This window comes from Carassius gibelio, chromosome B22, assembly GCF_023724105.1.
Source record: "Carassius gibelio isolate Cgi1373 ecotype wild population from Czech Republic chromosome B22, carGib1.2-hapl.c, whole genome shotgun sequence".
Lineage (NCBI taxonomy): Eukaryota > Metazoa > Chordata > Actinopteri > Cypriniformes > Cyprinidae > Carassius > Carassius gibelio.
Window position 1 is genome coordinate 47,687,027 of NC_068417.1, and position 7,500 is coordinate 47,694,526.

Sequence of the window (7,500 nt, forward strand, 5' to 3'; positions counted from 1 at the left end):
GGTTTGGGCCTGGTTAGTACTTGGATGGGAGACCGCCTGGGAATACCAGGTGCTTTAAGCTTTTTGGACATTTTTCACTTAGTTTATAATAATTTTGCCAAAAAATAGAGTCAATGCCCGATCTCTGAATATTTGCAGGTTTGGGCCTGGTTAGTACATGGATGGGAGACTGCCTGGGAATACCAGGTGCTTTAATCTTTTTGGAAAATTTCACGAATTATATAATAATCTTTCATTAAAAAAAAAAAAAAAAAAAAAAAAAAAGAGTCAATGCCCGATCTCTGAATCTTAGCAGGTTTAGGTCTAGTTAGTACTTTGATGAGAGACTGCCTAGGAATACCAGGTGCTTTAAGCTTTTGGGCTTTCTTTCTTACTTATATAATGTACTGGCGATAAGATTGGCTGCTCTTTAAATAGCCCTCTCTTTGCAGCAGTCTTCGCTTACGGCCATACCAACCTGGCTATGCCCGATCTCGTCTGATCTCGGAAGCTAAGCAGGTTTGGGCCTGGTTAGTACTTGGATGGGAGACCGCCTGGGAATACCAGGTGCTGTAAGCTTTTTGGACATTTTTCACTTAGTTTATAATAATTTTGCCAAAAAATAGAGTCAATGCCCGATCTCTGAATCTTAGCAGGTTTAGGTCTGGTTAGTACTTTGATGAGAGACTGCCTAGGAATACCAGGTGCTTTAAGCTTTTGGGTTTTCTTTCCTACTTATATAATGTACTGGCGATAAGATTGGCTGGTCTTTAAATAGCCCTCTCTTTGCAGCAGACTTCGCTTACGGCCATACCAACCTGAGGGCGCTAGAGAGCTACAGGAAGTGTTGGCTGCAGTTTGGAGAGGAAGGCTCTCCTCCATTTTGATTTTTCTGTTAGTGTTTGTTTTGTGAGTTATTTTTGGACTTTTAGTTTATTTTTTGTGAGGTTTTTTAGTTTTAAACCACCTAACAGCAGCATCTTGCTGGCTGGAGGGTGGTTAATTTTTTGTTTGTGTTTTTTTTACAATGGATGGATTATTGGCAAACGACTTTGGACTGGCTGGAGAGACACGCATGGCAAACGACACTGGATTGGCTGGAGAGACACGTAAGGCAAACGACACTGGACTGGCTGGAGAGACACACATGGCAAATGACACTGGATTGGCTGGAGAGAGACGCATGGCAAACGACACTGGACTGGCTGGAGAGACACGCATGGCAAACGACACTGGATTGGCTGGAGAGACACGTAAGGCAAACGACACTGGACTGGCTGGAGAGACACGCATGGCAAACGACCCTGGACTGGAGTATCGACAACGAGCAGGACACGGTAAAAAACAAGATGCAAGAGATAAATTTGGTGAAAGGAAATACTTAAAGGAGGCAACTGTGATTGTGAATGTGGAGAACGTAAATGAGGTGAGAGCTGTGGATATTATTAAAGCGGTGACGGACAAATGTGGATATGGGAAAATCTTAGCGCTAAGGCCAAGACAAGGAAAGGAATATGAACTGACAATGGAAAGAGAAGAAACATGTGATGAACTGACTGAGGGATTGTTAATTAAAGGAGTGAACTGTGAAATAAAGAAACTGCAAAATAGAGATTATGTTGTTTCCTTCATGCACCTGCCCGTCTACCTTGATGATAAAGACATTTTTAGAAAATTGGAGGGATGGGGAGTTAATCCCATATCAAAATTAAAAAGAAGATGCTACCCGGGCACTGAAATAGAGGATGGAACAAGGTTTTTAAAAGTGCGATTCCCCAAGGAGGTGGCATCATTGCCCTACAGCACAAAGCTGGAAACAGCAGAAGGGCCGCAGTACTTTAGGGTGATGCACAGCCACCAGGTGAAGACCTGTAAGCTGTGCATGAGCCCAGATCATCTGCTTAAGGAATGCCCTGAATTTAAGTGTCACAAGTGCGAGGAAAGGGGACATTTCGCAAGGGATTGCAACGCGGTCAGATGCCCGGAGTGTCAAAAGATTTTAAATAAGTGTGAGTGTTGGATGGAGGGAGAGGAAGGAGGTCTGGAACATCGGGTGGATGGACAGGTGCATGAAGGAAACACTGAAGAGGAAGGAGATATTGATGAAAGACAAGGGGATGAAGGATTACCACAGAAGGAAACAGAAGGAGGAACAGACAACCAAGAGAAAGAAGAAGAAGGAAAAAGCAATGATATGGATGAGGAACAAACAGTAGAACAGAATACTCAGTGGACAGAAATGGAAATATCGGACAGTTTTAAAAATCTTTTGGATAATGTGGAGAGTGATGGACAAGGAATGCATGATCAAAACAAAGAAATGGGCAGCGAAGAAGAAACAAGGATGGACAACATGGGAAAAGACAGAGGGGAGAGAGGACAAAGTAGAAGGAGAACATTAAAGGTAAAACCAAATGTGGAAAATGTAAGGAAAAAATTAATGACAAGGGGCCGAGTAAAAAGTGTAAACAGATATGAAGTGTTAAGAGTGCTGGAGGGAGAAGATAAAGAATAATGTTTTTTAGGTATTTATTTTTATTTCTTTTAATGGTTTTAAGTTGTGTTACTTTTAATGCACGGGGACTAATGGACATGGGTAAATTTGAAAAGGTGAAAGAAATGTGTAAAAGAGAGGATGTGATTTTATTACAAGAAACTAACTGGAGGGAAGAGTACATGACTGAAATAAGGAAAAGGTGGAGTGGAGAGATTTTTTATAACAATGGTGATGGGAGGCTGGGAAGAGGAGTTGCGATTTTAATAAAAGAAAACTGTGGGGTATCATGTAAAACAATATATAATGACGTAGATGGGAAATGTATTGCGGTTGAAATGGAGTATGAGGAGAAAAAAGTTATTGTAGTTAATTTTCATGCACCGATTGTAGAGAATGAAAAGAAGGAATATTTTAATGTATTAAGAGATTTTTTAAAAAAGCATAAAGAAGTTATTATGATGGGTAAAAAAAAAAAAAAAAAAAAAGGCTATGCCCGATCTCGTCTGATCTCGGAAGCTAAGCAGGTTTGGGCCTGGTTAGTACTTGGATGGGAGACCGCCTGGGAATACCAGGTGCTGTAAGCTTTTTGGAAATTTTTCACTTAGTATATAATAATTTTGCCAAAAAATAGAGTCAATGCCCGATCTCTGAATCTTAGCAGGTTTGGGACTGGTTAGTACATGGATGGGAGACTGCCTGTTAATACCAGGTGCTGTAAGCTTTTTGGAAAATTTCACGAATTATATAATAATCTTTCATTAAAAAAAAGAAAAAAAAAAAAAAAAAAAAGAGTCAATGCCCGATCTCTGAATCTTAGCAGGTTTAGGTCTGGTTAGTACTTTGATGAGAGACTGCCTAGGAATACCAGGTGCTTTAAGCTTTTGGGCTTTCTTTCCTACTTATATAATGTACTGGCGATAAGATTGGCTGATCTTTAAATAGCCCTCTCTTTGCAGCAGACTTCGCTTACGGCCATACCAACCTGGCTATGCCCGATCTCGTCTGATCTCGGAAGCTAAGCAGGTTTGGGCCTGGTTAGTACTTGGATGGGAGACTGCCTGTTAATACCAGGTGCTGTAAGCTTTTTGGACATTTTTCACTTAGTATATAATAATTTTGCCAAAAAATAGAGTCAATGCCCGATCTCTGAATATTTGCAGCTTTGGGCCTGGTTAGTACATGGATGGGAGACTGCCTGGGAATACCAGGTGCTGTAAGCTTTTTGGACATTTTTCACTTAGTATATAATAATTTTGCCAAAAAATAGAGTCAATGCCCGATCTCTGAATATTTGCAGGTTTGGGCCTGGTTAGTACATGGATGGGAGACTGCCTGGGAATACCAGGTGCTTTAATCTTTTTGGAAAATTTCACGAATTATATAATAATCTTTCATTAAAAAAAAAAAAAAAAAAAAAGAGTCAATGCCCGATCTCTGAATATTTGCAGGTTTGGGCCTGGTTAGTACTTTGATGAGAGACTGCCTAGGAATACCAGGTGCTTTAAGCTTTTGGGCTTTCTTTCCTACTTATATAATGTACTGGCGATAAGATTGGCTGATCTTTAAATAGCCCTCTCTTTGCAGCAGACTTCGCTTACGGCCATACCAACCTGGCTATGCCCGATCTCGTCTGATCTCGGAAGCTAAGCAGGTTTGGGCCTGGTTAATACTTGTATGGGAGACCGCCTGGGAATACCAGGTGCTGTAAGCTTTTTGGACATTTTTCACTTATTTTATAATAATTTTGCCAAAAAATAGAGTCAATGCCCGATCTCTGAATCTTAGCAGGTTTAGGTCTGGTTAGTACATGGATGGGAGACTGCCTGGGAATACCAGGTGCTTTAATCTTTTTGGAAAATTTCACGAATTATATAATAATCTTTCATTAAAAAAAAAAAAAAAAAAAAAAAAAAAGAGTCAATGCCCGATCTCTGAATCTTAGCAGGTTTAGGTCTGGTTAGTACTTTGATGAGAGACTGCCTAGGAATACCAGGTGCTTTAAGCTTTTGGGCTTTCTTTCCTACTTATATAATGTACTGGCGATAAGATTGGCTGCTCTTTAAATAGCCCTCTCTTTGCAGCAGACTTCGCTTACGGCCATACCAACCTGGCTATGCCCGATCTCGTCTGATCTCGGAAGCTAAGCAGGTTTGGGCCTGGTTAGTATTTGGATTGGAGACCGCCTGGGAATACCAGGTGCTGTAAGCTTTTTGGACATTTTTCACTTAGTTTATAATAATTTTGCCAAAAAATAGAGTCAATGCCCGATCTCTGAATATTTGCAGGTTTGGGCCTGGTTAGTACATGGATGGGAGACTGCCTGGGAATACCAGGTGCTTTAATCTTTTTGGAAAATTTCACGAATTATATAATAATCTTTCATTAAAAAAAAAAAAAAAAGAGTCAATGCCCGATCTCTGAATCTTAGCAGGTTTAGGTCTGGTTAGTACTTTGATGAGAGACTGCCTAGGAATACCAGGTGCTTTAAGCTTTTGGGCTTTCTTTCCTACTTATATAATGTACTGGCGATAAGATTGGCTGATCTTTAAATAGCCCTCTCTTTGCAGCAGACTTCGCTTACGGCCATACCAACCTGGCTATGCCCGATCTCGTCTGATCTCGGAAGCTAAGCAGGTTTGGGCCTGGTTAGTACTTGGATGGGAGACCGCCTGGGAATACCAGGTGCTGTAAGCTTTTTGGACATTTTTCACTTAGTTTATAATAATTTTGCCAAAAAATAGAGTCAATGCCCGATCTCTGAATCTTAGCAGGTTTAGGTCTGGTTAGTACTTTGATGAGAGACTGCCTAGGAATACCAGGTGCTTTAAGCTTTTGGGTTTTCTTTCCTACTTATATAATGTACTGGCGATAAGATTGGCTGGTCTTTAAATAGCCCTCTCTTTGCAGCAGACTTCGCTTACGGCCATACCAACCTGAGGGCGCTAGAGAGCTACAGGAAGTGTTGGCTGCAGTTTGGAGAGGAAGGCTCTCCTCCATTTTGATTTTTCTGTTAGTGTTTGTTTTGTGAGTTATTTTTGGACTTTTAGTTTATTTTTTGTGAGGTTTTTTAGTTTTAAACCACCTAACAGCAGCATCTTGCTGGCTGGAGGGTGGTTAATTTTTTGTTTGTGTTTTTTTTACAATGGATGGATTATTGGCAAACGACTTTGGACTGGCTGGAGAGACACGCATGGCAAACGACACTGGATTGGCTGGAGAGACACGTAAGGCAAACGACACTGGACTGGCTGGAGAGACACACATGGCAAATGACACTGGATTGGCTGGAGAGAGACGCATGGCAAACGACACTGGACTGGCTGGAGAGACACGCATGGCAAACGACACTGGATTGGCTGGAGAGACACGTAAGGCAAACGACACTGGACTGGCTGGAGAGACACGCATGGCAAACGACCCTGGACTGGAGTATCGACAACGAGCAGGACACGGTAAAAAACAAGATGCAAGAGATAAATTTGGTGAAAGGAAATACTTAAAGGAGGCAACTGTGATTGTGAATGTGGAGAACGTAAATGAGGTGAGAGCTGTGGATATTATTAAAGCGGTGACGGACAAATGTGGATATGGGAAAATCTTAGCGCTAAGGCCAAGACAAGGAAAGGAATATGAACTGACAATGGAAAGAGAAGAAACATGTGATGAACTGACTGAGGGATTGTTAATTAAAGGAGTGAACTGTGAAATAAAGAAACTGCAAAATAGAGATTATGTTGTTTCCTTCATGCACCTGCCCGTCTACCTTGATGATAAAGACATTTTTAGAAAATTGGAGGGATGGGGAGTTAATCCCATATCAAAATTAAAAAGAAGATGCTACCCGGGCACTGAAATAGAGGATGGAACAAGGTTTTTAAAAGTGCGATTCCCCAAGGAGGTGGCATCATTGCCCTACAGCACAAAGCTGGAAACAGCAGAAGGGCCGCAGTACTTTAGGGTGATGCACAGCCACCAGGTGAAGACCTGTAAGCTGTGCATGAGCCCAGATCATCTGCTTAAGGAATGCCCTGAATTTAAGTGTCACAAGTGCGAGGAAAGGGGACATTTCGCAAGGGATTGCAACGCGGTCAGATGCCCGGAGTGTCAAAAGATTTTAAATAAGTGTGAGTGTTGGATGGAGGGAGAGGAAGGAGGTCTGGAACATCGGGTGGATGGACAGGTGCATGAAGGAAACACTGAAGAGGAAGGAGATATTGATGAAAGACAAGGGGATGAAGGATTACCACAGAAGGAAACAGAAGGAGGAACAGACAACCAAGAGAAAGAAGAAGAAGGAAAAAGCAATGATATGGATGAGGAACAAACAGTAGAACAGAATACTCAGTGGACAGAAATGGAAATATCGGACAGTTTTAAAAATCTTTTGGATAATGTGGAGAGTGATGGACAAGGAATGCATGATCAAAACAAAGAAATGGGCAGCGAAGAAGAAACAAGGATGGACAACATGGGAAAAGACAGAGGGGAGAGAGGACAAAGTAGAAGGAGAACATTAAAGGTAAAACCAAATGTGGAAAATGTAAGGAAAAAATTAATGACAAGGGGCCGAGTAAAAAGTGTAAACAGATATGAAGTGTTAAGAGTGCTGGAGGGAGAAGATAAAGAATAATGTTTTTTAGGTATTTATTTTTATTTCTTTTAATGGTTTTAAGTTGTGTTACTTTTAATGCACGGGGACTAATGGACATGGGTAAATTTGAAAAGGTGAAAGAAATGTGTAAAAGAGAGGATGTGATTTTATTACAAGAAACTAACTGGAGGGAAGAGTACATGACTGAAATAAGGAAAAGGTGGAGTGGAGAGATTTTTTATAACAATGGTGATGGGAGGCTGGGAAGAGGAGTTGCGATTTTAATAAAAGAAAACTGTGGGGTATCATGTAAAACAATATATAATGACGTAGATGGGAAATGTATTGCGGTTGAAATGGAGTATGAGGAGAAAAAAGTTATTGTAGTTAATTTTCATGCACCGATTGTAGAGAATGAAAAGAAGGAATATTT

The 7,500-nt window shown here is 40.9% G+C and overlaps 5 non-coding genes across 5 annotated transcripts; all 5 read left to right on the top strand.

Moving 5' to 3' along the window:
* The first annotated feature begins 439 nt into the window (after nucleotides 1-439).
* Nucleotides 440-558, top strand: LOC128009065 (5S ribosomal RNA). The gene has a single exon (XR_008180788.1). It is a non-coding gene; the product is annotated as a 5S ribosomal RNA (ribosomal RNA).
* A 2,882-nt stretch (nucleotides 559-3,440) lies between these two features.
* On the top strand, nucleotides 3,441-3,559 carry LOC128004843 (5S ribosomal RNA). The gene has a single exon (XR_008177518.1). It is a non-coding gene; the product is annotated as a 5S ribosomal RNA (ribosomal RNA).
* A 509-nt stretch (nucleotides 3,560-4,068) lies between these two features.
* On the top strand, nucleotides 4,069-4,187 carry LOC128002571 (5S ribosomal RNA). The gene has a single exon (XR_008175319.1). It is a non-coding gene; the product is annotated as a 5S ribosomal RNA (ribosomal RNA).
* Nucleotides 4,188-4,565: 378 nt separating this feature from the next.
* LOC128004231 (5S ribosomal RNA) lies at nucleotides 4,566-4,684 on the top strand. Its single transcript, XR_008176925.1, has one exon. It is a non-coding gene; the product is annotated as a 5S ribosomal RNA (ribosomal RNA).
* A 367-nt stretch (nucleotides 4,685-5,051) lies between these two features.
* Nucleotides 5,052-5,170, top strand: LOC128009066 (5S ribosomal RNA). The gene has a single exon (XR_008180790.1). It is a non-coding gene; the product is annotated as a 5S ribosomal RNA (ribosomal RNA).
* The last annotated feature ends 2,330 nt before the right edge of the window (nucleotides 5,171-7,500 follow it).